The sequence below is a fragment of the Triturus cristatus genome, chromosome 3_1 (genome assembly GCF_964204655.1).
Source record: "Triturus cristatus chromosome 3_1, aTriCri1.1, whole genome shotgun sequence".
NCBI classification, from domain to species: Eukaryota; Metazoa; Chordata; class Amphibia; order Caudata; family Salamandridae; genus Triturus; species Triturus cristatus.
The window spans coordinates 1,133,965,846-1,133,990,294 of NC_140583.1; positions in this window are offsets into that span (position 1 = coordinate 1,133,965,846).

Consider the following 24,449-nt stretch of genomic DNA (forward strand, 5'->3'; position numbering starts at 1 on the left):
CTGTAAATATCATTTTTAATATCATTATTGTTTTTATTATTCAGATGTCAGGAATTGCAGTGAAACCTTTGTTCATACAGGTGGTAGCATCAGAGCGCATAATGATTCTATTGTTCATACAAAAAGGAGGTCCACTCCTTACCCATACCGTGAGAAAATGATCCAAAAGGATTCCCCTATGTAGAGAATCACACACTATGACCATATCAAACCTATCATGTCTCAGTTCTTACCGATAGCTATGGCCCAACACAACATCAAGATAGTCTTGCTGAATGTCAAAGGCATAAGCCACCCAATCAAAAGAAGGAACATTCTTGACTATCTCCACAAACAGAGGGGTGACATCATCTTGTTACAAGAAACTAAAACCGTCTCCAAGCAATTCAACTCACTTAGAAATAAGTTTTACAGCGACGTTGCAGGTTCAGATGCGATTGGTGAAAAAAACTGTGTCCTGACTTTAGTAGCCAAAAAAGCCAACATAGACCTTGTTTCAAGCTCAACTGACACACAGGGTAGGTGAGTTACAACAAAATTGGCAAAATAACATGGGATTCTACATCACAAACATTTCTGCCCCCAACAACGACAACTCGGCCTTCTGGGAAGTTCTCAGTAAACAAATTAAAACAATTCCAGACACCCCCATGCACATACTTGCGAGCGACTTTAATCTTCCCTTGGACCCAGCTTTAGATAGGGACTCACGCTGTCTCTTTCATGTCAACAAGTCACACAAAGCTCTTAAAAATGTATGTAAATGTTTTAATTTGACTGACATTTGGAGATTACAGAATCCCACTGGTAGGAATTACCTAGCACATGCATCAAAAATGCCATTTGCGATTCCTTATTAGCGAAAAATAAGGATTCGCTAATAAGAAAACGCAAAAGCCTATGCATTTAGAAATCACTTACAAAATAGTGATTTCTAAATATTTCTTAATTGCGAGTCGCAAGTTGTGAGTCGCAATTAAGGAATACCTCCCCATTCATTCCTATGGGCCTAGAGGCCCATAGGAATGAATGGGAGGAAGTTCTTAATTTGCGATTCTCAATTAGAGAATCGCAAATTGAGAATGCAATTTCAAGGGTGCAAGGGTGTCAAAAAGACACCCTGTTGCACCCCTGAAATCGATCTGTGTACAAATGTTGCACACACACATGTCCAAAGGACATGTGTGTGTGTAACCTACCACTTTGAAAAATGCACTTTTGTGCATTTTTCAAAGTTTTTGCAAATTACCATGAAGTTCAACTTCATGGTAATTTGCGCCCCATATCAGCGAAATCGCTAATTATTTTACTTTAATGCATTGCATTTAAGGAATCTTAATTTGCAATTCCTTAAATGCAATCGCAATTTGAGAACTCGCAATTAATTGCAAATTCTCAAATTGCGAGTGCCTTGACCCTTCATGCATCGCAAAAGCCCTTTTTGCGGGCGCAAACGGACGATTTTTGCAAATCGCACCGTTTGCGCTCGCAAAAATGGTTGATGCATGTGCCCCTTAACCTTTTATTCATCCCCCCATAATTCTTAATCACGCATTGATTATCTGCTTATTTCTGATACTGCTGTAAACAGAATAGATCAAACTTCCATTGAGCCAAGAGTGATCTCAGATCACTCATGCATTGGTTTATCCATTACTGACGCAAAACTTTAAAAAAAAACAATCTCTATGGAGATTTAATGATGAGGTATTAAATATAGATTCAAACAGGCAAAGTATTAAATGTACAATCCATAACTACCTCAAGATAAATAAAATTAGAGACACCTTGGACCTCACAAGATGGGAAGCACTTAAAAGCACTCTTAGGGGTGAGATCATTAAAATTAGGTCCATCATGAATAGGGACACCAACAGCAATCTTCAAAAAGTAGAAAAAGAGATATCTATACTGGACGGGAAACACATTGCCTCTAGAGAAACCTCTGTCTTGAATGAATTGGTTAAAAAGAAATATGAGTGTAATAAAATAATAAGTAATAGGGCAGGAATGTGGATGAATAAACAAAAGAGCATTAGGCTCTGTAAATCTAACAAGGCAGAGAAGAGCTTAGCTTCTTACATACAATTCAAACTACAGAAAAATACGATTAAGACCTTACTGGACCAGAAGGGCAACGCTCACTCTTATCCTGACAAAATAGCAGAAATATTCAAGAATTTTTACAGTACATTGTATAGCAAAAACCACAACCTATGCACCACTAAAGCCCAAAACTTCTTAAGCAAATTTTACCTACCTACTCTCTCAGAACAAGACATGTGTGAAATCATTGGCCCAATATCTGCCAACGAAATTGGGCACATGATAAAATCCCTTAAGGTAGGGAAAGCGCCTGGACCTGATGGGTTCAATGCATAATTCTACAAGTCATTCGCATCTGTTCTGATTCCCCCTCTTCTAAACATGTTTCAACGAATTTTGTGAATCTGGACAGATAAATTGGACACCTGCAGAGGCTATCATAGCGGTGATACCCAAGGAAGGGAAGGACCTATCACAATCTAAAAATTACAGGTCTATATCCCTGATTAACATAGATTGCAAAATTGATGCCATGATCCTTGCTAAACGTCTTAAAAAATATTTATCCAAACGTATTCACCCTTCACAAGTGGGATTTCGAAAGAACAGACTTTCCAGTGATACTACACAAACTTTGTCATGCCTTGGAGAAAGCAAAACTAGCAGACTGCCCCACAGTAGCAATCACATTGGATGCCGAAAAGGCTTACGACAAAATCGATTGGTCCTACCTTAAAGCGACACTCAAAAATTTCTACCTGGGAGACAATTTTATTTGAATGGTAATGGCACTGTATTTTAACCAGTCCTCCAAAGTAAGAGCAGGTGGGAGCCTCTCCTGATCTTTTAAGCTAGAGCATGGAACCAGACAAGGATGCCCACTCTCACCTTCCTTATTCCTATTAGCAATTGAGCTGTTCCTTTATCACCTACGGAACAAAAAAGGGATCACAGGAATATGCTTCAACAACAACACGGTCAAAATAACAGCTTATGCAGATGACGTGTTAGTCATCTCAGAGAATGTAGAGTTTGCTATTACTGCCCTAATGTTCTCAATAGAATACTTCTCCACAGTATCAGTTTATAAGCTCAATAAAGATAAGACTGAGGTAAAACTGCTCAATAATCTTGGCGACAAAGAAATAAATGGCACCTCGGGCCTTACATGGCAATCAAATAGTGTCAAATACCTAGGCTTAGACTTCACCAGAGATGTAATCACCACCCTGCAGGCTAATGAGAATGCACTCATCAAAAAAATGTCCACATTACTAGACGGTTGGTCACCAAACTTTTTATCCTGGTAGGGAAGAGCAAAGACATTAAAGATGATGATCACCCCATAGTAAACTACATGGCCAGTATGTTGCCTATGACACTCTCTAATGAGTTCTTAACCAAGATTTATAAGATTTTAACATGTTTCTCTGACAAGGAAAGAGGCCCAGAATTTTCATGAATAAACGTCAACAATCTAAAGAAAAAGGGGGTTTGGGCCTTCCAAACTTTAGGAACTATCAAACTGCGTATCATTGCAAGCAAGGATCTAACTGTGTATTAAAGGACCCTGACTACATCCCAGTATGGGTGGACATAGAAAGGTCCATCATTAACAAAATCCCTTTACCTGCTCTCCTAACCATGGATACCTCTTCTATCCCTCATTCTAAATATATCATTCAAAATACTAAAAGAGCCCTACTATGCCTGGATCAAATGTCAGCGGTAAAAATCAACAAATCCAACTCAGCCTCTCTATGGCGCAACCCTTACCTGAAGGTGGATAAAGAAATGTTGCTCTGAGAAAATTGGTAAAAAAATTGCATAAACCTAGTCAAAGACCTATTTTCACGGAAACTCCTTTCTCCCTTTGACAAACTACAATCACGGTTTGGTTTAGACTCCTTAGATTTTCATAAATTTCTGAAACTAAAGGCACAGCTCACGTGACGTTCAATGCTATTCACCGAACCATCGATCCTCCCAAGGATACTCCAGCTACTAAAGTCAGGGCACACTGTAGCTAAAATCTACAAACCTTTGTCCCCAAAACCACGCAAATCACACTTGAGAAGCGAGCTAAAACAGGATTCTGAATCTAACACTAGATACAACCTCTTTGACTTGGGCAAGATACATAAAACTCCCTTTTCAAATAAAATCTCTCCACTAGTATCCCAAACAAAACTTATGCTAATAAACAGATATTGGACCCCTGAAAGGATCTTTAAGCTTAACCTCAGCAAGAGCGCTACATGCTGGAATTGTAATGCACATGTTGGTGATCTAGTTCAAATGCTCTTCCAATGCCCTATCCTTCAAACATATTGGGACAAAATATACAAGTGTATAAACAAAACATTCAATATCGACCCCCCCCAGGAAATTCTCCTACATCCTTCCGGGATTTCTAGACTCAATGCTACTGAATGATAATGACCGTTATCTGTTAGATCTAATGCTTACACTTGCCTGCAAAAGTACTCAATAAATGGAAGAACTTCAAAGAAGTCTCCTTCAGAACGTGGCAAGAATGGTTGTCCTTTCTCAGAGGGGCGGATAATATCTCTCTATACTCGTCGCCCTTGCGTCCCCCAAATAGGACGCTATGGAGGTCCTTGGATGCCTTTTCCTTTATATATGACCCTCGATGAAACTCATAAGTTTCAATAAACTAACATATACACTCTACTGAACCTCTCGATGACTACCATTGCACAAACACCCTCCCTATGGATATCGAGAACAAACATGTGTCCTATCGCCTGCCCCTCCACATAAGGATAGTTCCACATTGGACTTACCTCACACTACCCCAAAATGTCTTTATATTATACAGTGGGATTTGATGTGGGAGGAGATGTGAGAGCTTCTTGTTATTGATGTTTTGACATTAGGTTTGTACTTAGGATATGTGACTGTGATTACTTTACTACTGTATTTGATGTCCTAACATGATATCCTTATAGTGCATCGTATACAATCCTTTATGTCCTCAATTGAATGCCTGCAATGTACTTTATCATAGATCAACTGTAGAATGTGATATATATAGACCACCTGTATCAGAATGTGATATATATAGTCCACCTGTATCTCTAACCTAACTGCAATTCCAACTGCCACTTAATTTGTAATCTCTTGCCATTTTTCTTCTTCTTTTGTAGTTCTCCCTTGCTTTCTATTTCGCTATAATTATCATTATAATTGTTATTATTATTATTATTATTATTATTATTATTGTTGTTATTATTGTTATTATCATTTATAATGTTATTTTCCTTGAAAACCCAATAAAAATATTTGAAAACAAAAAAAGTAAAAACCTACTTCCAAATACTAACATCCATCTAACTACCTCTCTCTTCTCTGCTTACAATAAAGTATGCCACCCTTAACCCCTTCGCTGCTGCGGACATTCCGCTGCAGCGCTGGGGGGGGCAGGGGGGCAGCGCGGTGGGCCTGTGCTCATGACGGAGCCGCGCCGTCATGAGCCACAGTTGAGCTGTGCTCATGACGGAACGGTTCCGTCACGACTCCGCCCATTTGCGTTGTCCCCCCGCACAGGCGGGGAAACAGCGCCGCGTAGGCGGAGCGGCCGCCAACGGGCGTGTCATGATGGAACCGTTCCGTCATGAGCACACGGCAACCGTGGCTCATGACGGAACGGTTCCGTCATGAGCAGGGAAAGGGTTAAAATCCATCAAAAAAATTAAGTTTGTCTTACCTGACCACAGCTCTTCCTTGCTTCTGATCTTGATCGTGACGCTCAACAGAGTGTAGAAAAAAATGCTCAACCGCGTACATCATCTGTAAAAGTACAAATAAAAAAGGACAATTTCACCAACTCACTCCAATAGAAAAACGTGGGAAGTATTGTAAAAAAAAGGTTTAAAAAAAATGTTATTATGTTCTTTTAATAGACTTTTTTAAAAAAAATTATATGTAATTTTACATGTTTATATTGATGTAAAACATACTTTTAGGTATGCCCTGAGGAAGTCGCACGGTTTGACTACCCAAGCGACGAAACGCGTTGGGGATTGGAGAACTAAATAAGAATAAATGAAGAAAACAAAAGAGAAGGAGCCCTACTCATTTTTCTGCTGAAATCTTAAGGAGTTGCTATTGTATTTAATTGCAGAGTGTGTGCATCAACGTATTTTGTATATTGCTTCTCAATAGGGAATTGGGTGTTTCCCACTGTCTGATGTACCACAAAAAGTGATTTTGTAATCTGAAAAGAAGTGTTACTGTGTAGTAGCGCCTGTATCTACTATACACCCTCCCTTATTGTGTTGATACTTTTAGGTGTCCTATATATTTATTATATTTAAACATTTTGAAGAAATTTATTTTTAAAATTATGTTGTTCTTTGTTTTAAAAAAAATACTTGGAGTGTACTTATAAGCTTTTATACGTATGTTTAAAAGTTATATTAATTTCTTACATATCACATCTCAACTATTCTTTCGTAAATAATGTCATTTAAAAACTAGTCAGCCCTTCCTCAAAAATCCATTTCTATATCTTTACATGCCACATTGTAAATATTAAATCCTAATACTTTTTTATTAAATTACTAAACATATTTTTAAACAATTAATATTATAAATTGTAATTAAAAATCAAGTATTAAACGTAATATCCGAGTATTAATACACTTACCCACCCAAAACCCCTATTTCCCTTGTATCCGGTGCAAGAGAAACGTTGTCACACCCTCACAAGTATTATTTGTAAGTATTTTCAAATTACTTACAATTAATAGTAAAGGTAGTTTATGTTCTGGGCAGTGGTATTGTTAATAGACAATAGGCGCATATGGTGAGTACACCCGGTATCTGTGAAGTTCCAAATTAGTTACGGTGCTAAAGGGTAGGGGAGAACCACTAGCCTCCCTAAGAGATTGTGGCAAAAGCAACACATAGTCAAGAATGAGGGTACCCAAGCACACGCAGAAATAAAGTTTACAAAGATTATTATGCAAAATAAGCATGTAACACAATAAGTGAATCTCCGTTTCTTTCTTGTGAATTCCTTCAATTTAATATTCTTGTTTCCATAGTGATTTCACAGTCTTCACAGTGGTTCCCAAGCCAACACGTGTTTCGTCGCCTCTAGTAATATCGTACATGCGACTTGTTCACGGCTGAACACTGTCTTGTTAACATTATTTCAAGTATGACGATAATTCCAGGTCATACAATCAAGCGACGGGGGGGGGCAGGTCCCTGAAAGGTATTCGCTTTCGATTAGCAGCTGTGCTCAATATTTAAAAGTACAAATCCCATCTCCGGGTAGAGGAGATTGTGTCAGTGATGCGTAGCTACCCCCATCCGCGTCTGGCTCCAAATCCGAGTTTTGAAGAAATTTATTTTTAAAATTATGTTGTTCTTTGTTTTAAAAAAAATACTTGGAGTGTACTTATAAGCTTTTATACTTATGTTAAAACGTTATATTAATTTCTTACATATCACATCTCAACTATTCTTTCGTAAATAATGTCATTTAAAAACTAGTCAGCCCTTCCTCAAAAGTCCATTTCTATATCTTTACATGCCACATTGTAAATATTAAAACCTAATACTTTTTTATTAAATTACTAAACATATTTTTAAACAACTAATATTATAAATTGTAATTAAAAATAAAGTATTAAACGTAATATCCGAGTATTAATACACTTACCCACCCAAAACCCCTATTTCCCTTGTGTCCGGTACAAGAGAAACGTTGTCACACCCTCACAAGTATTATTTGTAAGTATTTTCAAATTACTTACAATTAATAGTAAAGGTAATAGAAATTAATACACACTGAGAGAACTGCGGACTATTTTTAATTTGCTATTTGTGCTCCTTGTTGTAATTTATTTGTATTTATTTGTATTTGTATTCTGCGCATTCCATATTGCACTAGTCACTTTATTTCTATAAGCAAATTTGTACTTTATAAGGGTTTTGAGAAAACAAACCTGAATGCCCAGAAGCTGCTAATCATGAACATGCGGAAATCAAACCCAGGGAAAAGTGTGGTGGGGACCTTAGATCCCTTTTTAACGAGGGCTGAGTTTGTCCTCATTAATGAAATTAAATCGACAGAACGTAGGTTATCCCTGGAGCCTCACATTTCGCAAGGCAGGTTTTCCTCAACTCCTGCTTCTCCTAATGCTCTGTCAGGGTTGAATCAGGACATATCTCCACCACGGCTGAGTCAGTCGCCACTTGTTGTCCCAGCAACACTGATTAATTCCGTCTCCTGTACATCTACGGAGCAGGAAACTTGCCCAGATAAAACGATAGCGAGAACTAGAGGGCAGAAAGCAAAAATAAAATCTAACCGCATTAATGAAGCCCCTGTTGTATTAAGGAAGAACGGGGGAACAACGAAATCAAATAAATCCGTAAAGGGGACATTTGGGAGGAAAGAGCTAGTTGATCCTATAAGTGTTGCTGGTGTGGGCAATCTTAATTCCCCGAATCAGAATATGGGAAGGGCCATTAATTGACAGTACGTTGGAGGGGGACTTTTGGGGCAGGCTGGAAACCATCCTATCTACCTTATTAGACCCCATTTTTCAAAAAATAAGTTTAGTAGAAGACAAGCTATCTAAATTAGAAAGGTCGATGGTTTATAATTCGTCGGTCATTCCATCAGTAAGTACAAATAAGCCCAAAGCCCAAATAGACAAGGAAGGGGAAAGAGATGGGCAGAAAGGAGTAGAGGTAGACCCGAGTGTGAGACAAACAGAAAACAGAGAGGCGTCAGATAAGAATAGTTTTAATGGTTTAAGGTCCACTAATGTAGATATTTCAGCTTCCACACAGCAGCCGTCTCTAAGAATAGAGTCCCTTATGCCTCAGAGGGATAAGAGATCTGAGGGAAGGGCCCTTCAGATGCTGACTCTTCCAACTATTGATCTCCCACCCAAATCCACTCCATATGTTGTGATTTTGGGGAATGTCCCTATTCTTCCAAATGGGAAGAGTGAAGATTATGAGCAGCTGGTAAATAAAATAAATCATTGGTTCACATATAATACCACCTTGGGTGATCATGTATCTAAAAATATACTTATGGCATGCAGAGTTAGCTGGATTGGGAGCTCACGTAAACAGGGGACTGGCGACTGTATCATCATCAATTTTGAACACCCTTTTACCGCAGGCCGTATTCTGTCTGGGGACCACAGTCTCACCCCTTTAGCGGGTTCTGTCATTAAGCCCTTACCCTTGGGCTATTTTTACAGGCCACCTTTCTATGGGGACATGACCATGGATGGCCATGGGGTGCCCCGTTGTGGTGGCTGTTTAACAAGAACACTCCCTAGACATCAGTCCATTCCCTTGGTCCAACCACAGCCAGAATTAGATAGGCAATTTGGTACTGGTCATATAGTGGCATCAAATAACAGATTTGCTGCCTTAACAGGCATGGAGGAATGCGATTGACTGCGGGATCCCATATTTATTGGGTCTAAGCCGGTCGTACCTCTTCTGGCTTTAGGGGAGGTAGTCGTGGAGCTCCCAGTGCCGAGTTCGAATAATTTCCTATCCTGGAAAATAGCAGGGTTGGCATCTAAGCTTCAGGATCCACGGTGGGTGTCCTATGCTAAGCAATTTTTGGTAATTAGCCTCCAGGAAACGTGGTCGGTGGATTGTGACCTGTTCCTGGAGGGCTATAAGGCCTTTTTCGTCCCAGCTAGACCCTCTGTGAGTGGGAGACCAAAGGGCGGACTAGTCACATACATTTCCGTGGCTATTGATTGTAAGTTGCAGGTGATGTCCACCACACATCCAGGAATATTGGCATTAGTGGCCCGAAGGGGGGACATCAGTTGGGGAATTGTTAACTTTTACAATTCTTTCTCTTCCACGCAGGAGCCTAGCTATATAGTTGCCCTGGGAGTAACCATAAAACAATCCCTAGGTCCAAGTCTTCATAACCTTCTGGTCTCTGGTGATTTTAATATACATGCTTGTGGTGAGCCAACAACTACGTGTATTTCTGAGTTGGGGTGTCCCCGTATGAAGGGTTTTCACTTTGAGCATACCGCTCAAGGTGAGTTGCTGAATACCATGACAAATGAACTAGATTTTGTAGCTACTATGATCCTAACTGACCCGAGCACTAACTTTACTGTGCCCACTTTCAAAGGACATGGGAGGGGATCTTTTATTGATTTTATTTTAATTTCACCCTCTTTACAATTTTATATCAATAATTGTAATATTGCAGAAAGTGAATTTAGTGATCATAACCCCTTAACTCTTCACATAACAGGCCCACTCTCAGCTAAATGTAGGGATGCTCCAAGTAAGGGTGTACTGAGATCAACAGATGGGAAGCACAGATTAAAATGGTCTCAGATATCCCCAGAAATATTTTATAACAAGGTTAAAATAGTATCTGCTGATGAACTGTCCGTATGTACAATGGAGTGATCTCTTCCAAAAGTTCTCCTTGGTGCATTCGACTCTGTTTCACAAAAAGTGGCTGAACTATTATGTGCTCCAGCCAGAGGTCAAACCTTGTCTGGTCCTAGATGGTTTGACTCTCATTGCTCTAAAGCAGCCAAGAGGCTGAGGGAAGTCCTGTCATCAAAACCTAGAATTCAATCAGAAGTCTCCAACTGTCACAGGGAATACAAGGTAGCCCTTGCCAAGAGGAGGGGATCACTGAAGGAAGAAGCGTGGAAGGAATTGATTGATTCCGTGACCCTCCGAAATAGCTCGAGGCCCCTGTTTGACCATGAAGGGGGGGGGGGGCCTTGGACCACACATTACTGAGGAGGAGTGGGTCTTTTATTTTAAAACTATGTTTGATTGCCCGTCTGAACTTGGTTGCAGGAACTCCCAGGATAGGAAGGACCCTGAATTAACATTTGAGAAGGGTGAGATCCTGGAAGGTACCATAGGATTATCGGCTGGCAAAGCGCCTGGTCCTGACGGGATCCCCCCAGACCTATTTAAGTCAGACCCCTCCTTCTGGGCACCGATACTGGTGGCAGTTTTCAATGCTGCAGCAAAGAATGGCTGTCCCCAGTCTTGGGCAACCTCTACCATAGTTCCTGTTTTTAAAAAGGGCGATAGAAATAGTACCCACTGCTATAGACCAATTTCACTTATTGACTCAGTGGTTAAAGTGGTGGGACGAGTCCTTTTACAGAGACTATCAACTTGGGTGGAAGACAATAAGATTCTGTCGGAAGTCCAGTATGGTTTTCGAGCGGGTCGTTCCACCGTTGCTCAGTGTCTTAATTTATTTATGATACTGAGTAAATATACTGTTGCTCGTAATGGGACAATTGACCTTGCCTTCATGGACTTGTCATCTGCGTTTGACTGTGTCAACAGGAACAAGCTATGGCAGTCCATGAGGACAATGGGAGTGGAGAACAGTATTGTCAACTTTCTGGAGGATCTGCACATGTCAACGAAAGCTAATGTCAAGTTCTCACAGGATCTGCAGGTCACAAGGGATTTCAATATCAAAAAGGGTGTCCGGCAGGGTTGTATTCTGGCCCCTTTTTTATTTAATTTGTATATTAATGAACTGGACAGTGTACTTAGGGCAACGGGAGTTGATTACCCTAGTGTAGGACGGCGAGGGATTCCCGTCCTGTTATATGCGGACGACGCCGTCCTCATATCCAGGACTGAACTGGGTCTGCAATCGCTTTTAACTGCCTTTTCCAGATTCATGACTGACCGGGATCTGGCAATCAACAATTCCAAGTCGTATGTCATGCAAGTAGGGCAATTGGGGAAAAAGAATTTCCAGTTTAGTATAGGTGATTCCAAGATCCCCCGCACAAATGTATTTTCCTATTTAGGGGTCCTCTTTGATGACCAGCTCGAATGGGGCCCCCTATTACAGAAGAAAAAAGGGGATCTGGCCAGGGTTAATTCAGCAATTTTTAACTTTGCATCCAAAATAGGGAAGAAGCCAACAGGAGCTATGTTGCAAGTGTATCAGGCCAAAAGCCTGGCCATAGCCACATATGGCAGTGAAATTTGGGGATACACTACTGCGGAAACCTTACAGATAGCGGAGAATGATTCTTTGAAACGCTTACTATGTGTTCATCGTGGCACATACAATTTAGCGGTTCACAAGGAACTGGGGGTTCCCTATTTAAGTGATGCACTTGCCCTGCGACCTTTTATTTTCTGGCTCAAATGTTGGTTAAACAAAGATCTTCCTCTCACTCACCTGATCCTAAGAGAATGCATGACTCTGGACAACTTGGCTCGTATTTCTTGGCTGAGATATATTTAAAAAAGTCTTGATGAGTTAGGGCGGGGGGACTTATTTGCCAACCCTGATGTCATTACAAAGAAAGATGTGGAATCAACCAAATTAGCCTTTTTTTCACTGAGGAAAATGGAAAGGGAAGCTAAGGAGGTGCTGAAAGCTAGTGTGCGGACATATATAATGCTCAAAACAACCCCCATGACGGAACCCTATCTCATGGGGTCTCTGTTCACACATGAAAAGTTTTTGTTAACCAGGTTCCGGTTGAACCTTTTTCATCTTTTGCTCGCCAGACCCAAGGGTTTCAATAGAGGTCAAGATATAGTGCCCTGTGGCTGCGATGGTCAATCTCCGCGGGACACATTGCACTTCCTGTTATTATGGAAAATATATGAAATTCCGCGTAAACGCTTTCTGGTTACTATTTTTAAAAGAATGAATTTTAGACAGGCTCGGCCGGCCCTGATGTACCTTCAATTATTGAAAGAGGACTGTATATTTTTTATAGTAGGGTTTTTAAAAGCCACTGTTAAATCTAGGAGTTATATGGATGTGTAAAGAGTATTTCCTCAGGCTTTTTCTATTTATTTATTACATGTAATCTTATTGTTGTATTGGTTGCTATCTCAATTGGTGCACTTTTTGAAACTGTTTTATGTCAATGTAACTTTTATGGTTTAAAAGCAAAAACCGAATAAAGTTTTTCTAACAGACTGACTAATACACAGGTATAAAAAATAACACCAGAGTAGTAATACAATACCCACAAAAAATATATATTTTCCTTGCATCCTGTGCAAGAGAAAGGGTGTCACACCCTCACAAGTATTATTTCTAATTATTATTAAATTACTTCAAAATACTATTAAATGAAATATTTATTAATAGCAGGTAGTAAAATGAACATTCAAACATTAATACGCTCCCCCACCCAAAACCCCTCTTTCACTTGCATCCCATTCCAGACAAAGGCTGTCACACCCTCACAAGTATTATTTTAAATTATTATTAAATTACTTAAAATAATATCAAAGGGAATAGATATTAATACCCAGGTATTACAATAAATACCCGTGAATTAATAATGAATACACACCCATCCAAGAGCCCTATTTCCTTTACACCCCGTCAGAGAAAAAGGATGTCACAGGCTCAAAAGTATTATTTTGAATTATTATTAAATTACTTAAAAATAATATTACATTTAAAAAGTACTAATACCTAGGTATTACCTACTGGCGGTAGCCAGTAGGTAGATATAGTTAGGACCTATTTTCCATAGGAAATCCGCAACATTCTATTTGGAATAACTCTGGCGCCGATTGACGAATCTTCGTGAAATTTTTCAAACTTTTGGCGAGCTCTGGTCTGCTCCTATCCTGAAAGTTTCACGGTGATTCGTCAAATGGGGCCGAGAAAAAGGGGGGTCCCAAAACATGTTTTCCCCCATGCATTTTCCCATAGGACCTTTAGCCGCAGCTACAGCCCGAACTGCTGAACGGAATTACACCAAATTTGGCAAAGAGGTAGTCCTCAGTTCAGGTGTAAATGGTGTAAATCCGTTCAGTAGTTCCTGAGAAAATGACAGTTAAAAGTACATATATAACTATGGCCTCGGAGGATCCACGCACCCTCACGGTCACAAACTGAATTTTAATTGGCTGCCAACACTCTGAATCAGGAAGTGTTGGTAGAACCGAGGCACAAGAAACCCCAAAAAAGACATCGCAAAACGCGAAAAGGGGGCAGGGTAGAAACACCCTGACCCCCTAGGCCTGCTCAGGGGGCCCCACAAGGGCCCCCAAGGCCAAAAAAAAAAAATGTTTTTTTTTTAAACGGGAGGATGCACGCTAGATGCGCGCATCCTGCCAATAGAAAAAAAAATTCTGCACGGGCTCCCGTGCTGAATATGCTAATTTGCCCCTGGGGGGCCAAATCCAAGGAGCATATTGAAAAATGAAGTGTGGGGGGGTCACAATCCCCCCCACACTGCCCTAAGGACTGCCACCCCCCGGGGTTCTAACATAATATCGGCAGAGGGGCTCACGGCCCTCCCGCAGCACCGGGGACCGCCACCCCCCTTGGCTTCAATACATTTGGTGTGGGGGGATCTCAGGCCCCCCCAGCCCCGGGGACCACCACCCCCGGGGCAACTTCCCAATGTGGGAGGGGCAGCGTGGCCCCCCTCCTGGAGCCTTATATAGGCCCTGGGGATTGCCACCCCCCAGGGCCAGCTCCTGCAGTGTCCCGGGGTGCCCACCCCAGGACACTGCTGTTTGCAATGGCAGGGCGGGAGCCTCACGGCTCCCACCCTGCCATTGCAAACTGCTTTGCTTCATTGAAGCGAGAGCAGGGAAACCTTCAATGAAGCAAAGCATATTGGTTTTCCATATGGGGAGCAGCATGTTAGCTGCTCCCCATGTGGAAAAGCAATGCCGGCTCCTGCAGGAGGCAGGAAGCCGGCGGGACCGTGGAGGGATTGGGGACCCCACCCTCGGTCCCCAATGGAGAGGTCCAGCCCCAGGTGATGGGGTCCCCGAGGCTACCAGTGGCCCAGGAGGGGGGCCACGCAGCCCTCTCCCCAAGTAACATTAAAAAAATATATTTAAAAAAAAATGGCCGGTCCTGGGGGATGGGGTCCCTGGGGGCCTTGAAATGGCCTGAGGAGGGGGGCTACGCAGCACCCCTCCAAAATAGATTTTTTTAAAAAAAATTGGCCATGCCCCGGGGGATGGGGTCCCCGGGGCACGGAATTGGCCAAGGGAGGGGGGCCACGCAGCCCCCTTCCCGATTTTTTTTTTTTAGAAAAACAAATTGGGGGGAGGCCCTAGGGGATGAGGTCCCCAGGGCCAATAAATTAGAAAAAGAAGGGCCCTCCTTCAAAAAAAATCAACAAAAAAAGACAGGATCAGGCCAGAGGCCACGCCCCCTCCTTGCACCACTCTGCAAACGCGCCCCCTGAAGCGTTTGCAGTGGGGGAACTAATTCCCCTTGAAGACTGGGGGTTCCTGGGGGCCAACTAGCCAACCAGGAACCTCCAGTATGTGCCAGGGGGTTGCGTTGCAGAGAGGTGTAATGAGGCCATGTCCCTTTTTACACCTCTCTGCAACGCAGCTCCCTGGCGCATACTGGAGGTACCTGGTGGGCTAGTTGGCCGCCAGGGGACCGTAGGATTGAAGAGGAATTAATTCCCCAAGTTTAAACATGCCACAGGGCGTGTTTGCACACGTCACCTCAGACCCTGCCCCCTTCCTTCACCATTGTACAAATATTCCTCTAAAATCAGCCGAACTACGAATTCCGATTTACTCACCGGTTATCTGGAGAGAACCCTGTGCTGCATCTTTTAGCCTAGCACTGACCCTGGAAAGTAATTCTAAGCGTACTTACCAGTAACTTGTATTTCCTTCCATAGGAATCCATTGTGTGGTTTTCAGCAGAAAAGTTTCTAAGTGTCCATTTTTGAAACGTACAAATATTCCTCTAAAATCTGCCGAACTACGAATTCCGATTTACTCACCTGTTATCAGGAGAGAACCCAGTGCTGCATCTTTTAGCCTAGCACTGACCCTGGAAAGTAATTCTAAGCATACTTACCAGTGACTTGTATTTCCTTCCATAGGAATCCATTGTGTGGTTTTCAACAGAAAAGTTTCTAAAGGTCTATTTTTGAAACGTACAAATATTCCTCTAAAATCTGGCGAACTACGAATTTCGATTTACTCACCTGTTATCAGGAGAGAACCGAGGGCTGCATCTTTTAGCCCAGCACTGACCCTGAGAAGTAATTATAAGCGTACTTACCAGTAACTTGTATTTCCTTTCATAGGAATCCATTGTGTGGTTTTCAGCAGAAAAGTTTCTAAGTGTCCAATTTTGAAATGAACAAATATTCCTCTAACATCAGCCGAACTACGAATTCCGATTTACTCACCTGTTATCAGGAGAGAACCCAGGGCTCCATCTTTTAGCCCAGCACTGACCCTGAAAAGTAATTCTAAGCGTACTTACCAGTAACTTGTATTTCTTTCCATAGGAATCCATTGTGTGGTTTTCACCAGAAAAGTTTCTAAGTGTCCAATTTTGAAACGTACAAATATTCCTCTAAAATCAGACGAACTATAAATTCTGATTTACTCACCTGTTATCAGAAGAGAACCCAGTGCTGCATCTTTTAGCCCAGCACTTATCCTGAAAATTAATTCTGAGCGTACTTACCAGTAACTTGTATTTCCTTCCATAGGAATCCATTGGGTGGCTTTCACCAGAAAAGTTTCTGTGCCCATTTTTGAAAGGTACAAATATTCCTCTAAAATCAGTCGAACTACGAATTTCGATTTACTCACCTGTTATCAGGAGAGAACCAAGTGCTTCATCTTTTAGCCCAGCGCTGACCCTGGAAAGTAATTTTAAGCGTACTTACGATTAAAATGTATTTCCTTCCATAGGAATCCATTGTGTGGTTTTCGCCAGAAAAGTTTCTAAGTGTCCAATTTTGAAACGTACAAATATTCCTCTAAAATCAGCCGAACTACGAATTCCGATTTACTCACCTGTTATCAGGAGAGAACCCAGGGCGGCATCTTTTAGCACAGCACTGACCCTGGAAAGTAATTCTAAGCATACTTACCAGTAACTTGTATTTCCTTCCATAGGAATCCATTGTGTGTTTTCAGCAAAAACGTTTGTGTCCATTTTTGAAATGTGCAAGTATTCCTCTAAAATCAGTAGAACTACGAATTCCGATTTACTCACCTGTTATCAGGAGAGAACCCAGTGCTGCATCTTTTAGCCAAGCACTGACCCTGAAAAGTAATTCTAAGCGTACTTACTAGTAACTTGTATTTCCTTCCATAGGAATCCATTGTGTAGTTTTCAGCAGAAAAGTTTCTAAGTGTATATTTTCACAAACTAAAAATATTCATAAAAAATCGTCTGTATGACTTAAACACATTCTTTCAACTGTTTACAGGAGATTCACCAGTGCTGGATCCAGGATCCACCACTGAGTAAGAAAAAGTAACAATAACACTACTTACCTGCTAAGTGAATTTTCTGCCACAGGATAACATTGGTGATTCTATGTGAAAACATTTCAAAGTATCAACTTTTAAAATACAATAAAATTCCTTAAAAATCACTACTGTAACCAAAACACTTTTACTCAACTTTTTACAGGAGTTGTCCATGGACTGAATCTACGATCCAGTCCTGTGGTTAGAAAAGTAATCCATAAAGTAACTAATTGCATTTGACTAGAAATTCACATTGAGCTCAATGTTGCATTGTTTTGAAATTGCGTTGCCCATTGCAACAACTGTAACTACTGTACTTAAAAATCTATTGCCTATTTGCAAAGTATTTAAACTAAAGTAATTCATTCTGAGAAAGTATATTTTGTATTGTAATTTATAATGTAATTATAATGTAATTAAAAAAATTATATCTAAATATAAATAGTTAAAGAAATGCAGTAAATCAGTATCAAAAAAATCAGTATAACAATTAATACATAAAAAATTGTCATTTACAAAACCTTTGAAATTCACTGAAAAAACCATAGGTTTCAGGCCTGATATAGTTAGGAATTAGCATTTAAAAAACCTTTGAAATTCACTGAAAAAACCATAGGTTTCAGGCCTGATATAGTTAGGAATTAGCATTTAAAAAACCTTTGAAATTCTCTAAAAAAACATAGGTTTCAGGCCTGATGTAGTTAGGAATTAGCATTTAAAAAACCTTAGAAATTAACTGAAAAAAACAATAGGTTTTAGGGGTGTTATAGTTAGCTGGACATTTCACTCAAACAAAACCATTGAAATTCCTCCGATATAGTTAGTTGTACTAACTACATCTCGTGCCCGCAACCCACTGCTGATGATGTCACATATTACATCATTCATGACATGGTCAGTGACATCACTGATGACATCTCAAATGACATCATCCACGTGACAATCAGATACACCTCATCATACACTAGTATAACCTTTCATCACTCACTATAAAATACAGAGTGCCAGATTTAAAACCAGTGACACACCAATACAAGTTTCTAAACAGCCACTCAGTGATTCCTAGATCTATACACACATCTAATCACTTACCTATAGATTCACTCATACATGCTGTAAATGATCAATAGAACACTATCAAATATATTTATTCACCTATATCAACATTACACACCAGCACACATCCTAATCACTTATGAACTCATCATACTCACTTATGCAAACAATGGATCATACTTACTTTTACTTAGCTATACACATATAAAAACACCACTTCATCTATTCATATAGATAATAACTCATACTTACTGTGTTATAAAAACACTATTACAAGTATACTGTTATCCACACAGCCACTCATACAATCACTGAGTCTTATATATACTTATTTATATACAACAACTGACACATACACTGGCTTTTATTTTCCTAGTTTGTCGGACATGTACCATTGAGACATATATTGGCTCATCGCCACACCCATAAAGATATTCACTCACCCAAACAACTGTTATAACATATAGTTTTAACTTCAGATACCTACTTAATCAACTATTCATACATCTTTGGGCAGTCACACACCCCCACCGAACCTCACACGCATTCACTCTCCCATACAAATACTCAGTTAACTAATCAATAAATAATATAGACTTTCACGTAGCTAGTAACAAACTGGTGCAGCAGTTTACACAACAACTGACAAAGTGATACAGATATTCACGGTTTAGTCACTATCCAATATATTTAGTGAGACACTATAAATTAGTCAAGTAAACAGTCAATCACACTGCTACTAAATCCTCCATCCAGATATTTATATTTATATATCCACTCATTCTTCAATGCAAATTGCTATATATATATAATACATATTTAAATAACGAACCAAACCACATTCACTGGATGATGTCATCAGTAATGTCATTTGAGATGTCATCAGTGATGTCACTGACCATGTCATGAATGATGTAATATGTGACATCATCAGCAGTGGATTGCGGGCGCGCGAGATGTAGTTAGTACAACTAACTATATCGGAGGAATTTCAATGGATTTGTTCGAGTGAAATGTCCAGCTAACTATAACACCCCTAAAACCTATTATTTTTTCAGTGAATTTCTAATGTTTTTTAAATGCTAATTCCTAACTATATCAGGCCTGAAACCTATGGTTTTTTCAGTGAATTAAAATATAACTATAAAATGTATATATAAAACTTACCTGAACACTTACCTTAATTCTCAAGGTAATATCATGCTTTGTAATGGTAAATGTGTTGTAATGGCATGCATTGTAATAGCATGTGTTGTAATGGCACATTCGTTGTAATGCTACATTAAAAAAAGCATTACAATGTAATGCATGAGTTGTAATGGATGTTTCCCAACACTTACCATGTCATGAGTGATGCACATTTGTGAGGTCATAAGCAGTGCATTGCAGGGGTGTAAGATATAGTTAGCTTAGATAACTATAACTGCTGAATTTCTATGGTTTTGTACTAGCCTAACTATATCGTCCCTGTAAGCTTTGTTATTTTCAGTGAATTTCTAAGGGATATTTAATTCTATTTCCTAACTATGACATCCATGTAACCTTTGGTTTTTCTAATGCATTTCTAAGGTTTTTTTATTCTATTTCCTAACTATAATGACCCTGCATCCTTTAGTCTTTTTGGTACATTTCTATGTTTTTTTGACTACTATGCACATTTGCAGAGTGGTGGAGAAAGGTTCTGGGGCCTCCGACCGGCTCTCAGCAATCCTGCTGTGTGGGACTTACTGGAGGTAACAGGAGGGGTTCTTGGCCTCCAAGGACTCTCAGCATCGAAGGGGAATTCATCCCCCAACTAATAGTGCACCAGGAGGTGCATTTGCAGAGTAGTAGAAAAAGAGGGTAGCCCCCGACCAACTCTCTGCAATCCCACTGTGTGGGACTTACTAGAGGTAACAGGAGAGGTTCTTGGCTGCCGGGGATTCTCAGCATACAAGTAGATTCCATCCCTAACCAAACAACTGTGTGGAACTTACTGATGGGAACAAGAGGGGTTCTTGGCCTCCAAGGACCCTCAGCATCCAAGCAAACTTCATCTCCCAACGAGTAATGCACCAGAAGGTGCATTTGCAGAGTGGTTGGGAAAAGGGGTGGGCGTCCAACGTGCTCTCAGCAATCCCGCTGTGTAGGACTTACTGGAAGTAATATTAGGGTTCTTGGCCCGAGGACCCTCAGCATCCAAGGGGACTTCATCCCCCAATGAGTAGTGCACCAGGAGACACGTTTGCAGAGTGATAGACAAAGGGGGTAGGGCCTCTGACAAGCTCCTACAATCCTGATGTGTGGGACTTACTGGTGATTACAGATGAGTTCCCTAATTGGCTGTCATCATATCCCTCATGGAGGAGTGTGCACTGTCAGTAGTTTCAAAGCAGATACCTGACACTAAGTGCCCCATTAGGATGGCGAGCAGACCCTAGCGGTCCTGGGACTGATGGCCAGTGGTGCCACTGATTAGGATGTGACCGCCACCCTGGCGGTCGCATCCTGTATACCTAAGATTGCGGTGGGTGCTGCTTACAGCAGCACCCACCGCAATGCCAAAATGGCATGTTGCACTTTGCTATGCACAACATGGCAGGCACCGTGCTGTGCCTGCCACCTTGAGCATGGCAATGTAGGGGGGTACCATAGGTACCCCCCAAGTGCTGCCCCCCACCCCCCATGATCCCAGGGGCCTGCAACAGGCCCCCAAAGAAATTTCCGCTGGCATTTCCACTGCAACATTGCCACCATGGAAAGGCCTTGTAAACAGGACATCATAATATAGACGGCCATGCCTGCTAGGCACCGCCACCATATTTTTGCCCAAGTACGCCCGACCGGCAATCGGAATGATTGCCGGCCGGCGGAAAAATGGCAGACTGACTTTCGGTCCATCGTGGTACCCCCGCAATGGTAATATGGTTGGGGGTAGTTTAGTTGGGATGGCGGGCAGATCGCCACCACCGAGCCGGCGGTGGCGATCCGCCTGCCATCCTAATGGGGCCCTTAATGTAGGAGGCACAAATGTGTGCATACCAGGGGATAAACACACAGTTATCCACTTTTATCTTTTTTTCGTACCAAAAAAGTGCCCCGCAGATGTAGCATTTTTGCACATCAATATTAATTTAGCTATGTCAAGTTCAGCACGTGTAATCAAGGCAACACAGCGAGAACTGTGAGAATGGCTGTGGAGCTCAATTCAATTGCAGTCCTGATGGTTCTTCTACTGCTAGAAGCCACAGTAGTAAGAAGGAGCTGCCTTCATCCAGAAATCTGTGATGAAGAGATAAGACACCAAGACTTTAAAGAGGTGATTCTCTTCCAAACAAGAGCTTTTTTCACTTAACTATATGATGCAAGTGCGTCTTTGTTTTGGTGGAGATAGCCTCATTTTCTTTGGCATCAGCAACACAGAACCAACATTATCTGTAAATGTGCAGGGTGCCTTTTGGTAAGCTGTCCATCTTCCTGGTAAAATGTGGGAAGACCGTTGCAAAGTACTAAGGAGGATGGGATGGCACCAAATAGACAGAGCTTCAGGGAAGTTTGCATATTTGAATACTCCTATTCATTTAAACAAGGGAGAGGGATTTTGGCCCCAGGAACCTGGATAAAAGTTAATGGGGCAGGTGGCCATGCAGTCCCTCCTCCAGAGCCGATTTTGCTTCCAGGGAACCGATCCCCCAAGGCCCGGCCCCTTCCTCACGGCTGCCTTGAAGGCAATCCAGATCACCCAGTGAACAATGTTGGGGACCGTGGGTGGAGCGTCATTGCCCCTGTGGTCACTGGCATTGCCCTAGCAGGGAACTGCTAAATAATCACCTTCCAATGTGCCGGAGAAATCTTTTTATCTATTTCCCAGCCCACTTGACAGTGGGTGGGCAAACAATTGAAAGTCTCCTCCCAGCGGGGAGGAGCAGTTTTCCTGCTCCCACCCCCTCTGGGAATGGACTTATTGTTGGCTCTCGCTTGGCGAGATATTTTGGCAAGCAAGAATTTGCATACCCTACTGCAGGTTGCTACCCTTTGTGTTGAGGATGCTCATTGAGGCTGTCCCCGCTGGCCCCTCTACCAGCAGTACTCCAGTGTTCTGCCGCAGGAGTCTGCAGCACTGTTCTAGACTGCCTGCTCCTGCCTGCAGGCATGTAGGCTGTGGCTGGTCTCCTGCTTCTCCAGTCACAAGAGCGAGAAGTGGGGAAGGCTGGCCATGCAGTTTGTGTGGTGCTGTTCCCCATTCTCCTTTTTTCCCAAGGCTTAGGGATGGGGTCCTGGGCCCCTTCTTCCTCAAATGGGGGAGTGTAACAATACTCCCTCGCAACAGATGCCTTCTCCCATGGATTCCCTGGCCCCTTTCCTCCTCGAAAGGGGCAGTGCAATTGCACTCCTTTGCATTTGATGTCTTCTCGGGCCCAGCGATGGGGGCCCTAGTCCTTTCCTCCTCAGACAGGGAATCGCTACAGCACTCCGTCACAACAGAAATCTTCCCAGGGCCCAAGGATGGCGTTCTGGGCTCCTTTCTTCTCTTGCATGGAAAGTGCAGTGGTTCTCCCCCACTGTTCTTTGTCTCAGATGGTGCCCCCATATCCTCCAACAGCAGAGCTTCATGTGCTCTGGGATCATGCTGGTGGTCAAAGGTAACCCATACGTGCAAAGGCAATATCTCTAACTCCATTGGGGCAATTTAAAGCTATTGGTCTTGTTTGGCCGCTGATGGCGATCCCTAGCCACTTGGAGCACTTTCTTCATGCCTCCTGGCCACAAAGGTGACAAACGCAGCAGGTTTCACTGGCTCCCTGCCCGAGAATTTTTCTTTGATTTCCCTCTGGGTTTCTCTCCTCCTTGGTCTAGAAGCCCTATCTTTTCCCGAACTAGTCCTCAGGCGGTGTAAAGTGAACAGCTTTCCTGGTCCTGCGGAGTGTTCCACTGGTGATAGGGTCAATTAGAGTCAAAGTCCTTAGTCCAGACGGCAGTGAGGGATTACTCCTTCCAATTGTCCATGGTGCTGCCTCCAGTTCCAGTAAGCGCAGGCCCTTTTAAGTGGGGGTGGGAGGCTCCAGCAGGGATGCACCAGTGGCCTATCCTGAGGTGCCACATTGCCACTCCGCCCCAGTCCCAAACTTCCTGCACAGCCTGTTGGGATATTTGAAAATGGCATCACCCGGAAGTCACTTGTCACATCTGCACTGGGGGTCTCAGCTTCACCACTCACTGACATCCCTGCCAGGCCTTCCCCAGCAAAACATTAAAGGATCCCCACCTCTTGGTTTGGCTCCAGAGGTCTGGGCTCCATCCTTTGTTTAGTGGGCTTGGGCAGGCCCTCTTCCTGGCATAGTGTGACAGCTGGCTGATTGATGTAGAGAAATCTACCCCACCCCTTTCCTTCTCAGGAGCTGACTTATGCACTGCTAATTGCTCCCTTTGTGGGGGGAGGCCTTTGTTCTTGCAGCTGGAGAGAAAAGTAATTATCCCAGCCCAACAGGGTGGCAAAGGGCTTGGCCTCTGATCCTGAGCTGAGACAGAGAAATATGACATTAATGGATGACCCATATTCTGTACAGATATGCCTTTGGACTTTGCAGAATAGTTCTTTTCACACAGGTTAAGCTGTAAATCGCTACAATTTTGGTCTCTGCAGACCAAGGGCAAGCAGAGAAGCACTTTAATACTACCTTCCCCATAAGACTATAATGAAGTGACACTGCGGACAAGACAGTCAACTACACTGACACTTTCCCTATATGTGTACACCAACATTTTACGGCCTCACCCAGGTCAATACCTATTGCTGCAGAGTCCATTCTGCACCACAATACCTGTGCTAAGTTCCTGGGCTGTGCATGACAGGAGTCTCCGAGGCACATCCCTTGCACGTGTGCACACGTGTATGCACACATGTTCATGTGTAACCAGCCAAGTGCCTCTTACCATTGATGCGCTGCAGCAGCCTTCTCTGAAAAGGTAGACACTGGAGGTAGACGTGCACCGTCTATTTGTCAAGAGTTTACTGTGGGTAAATCACAGGTAATGAAACTCCATCACAGTAAAAGGTCAAAAACCAGGTGATCAAAAAGCAAAAAATC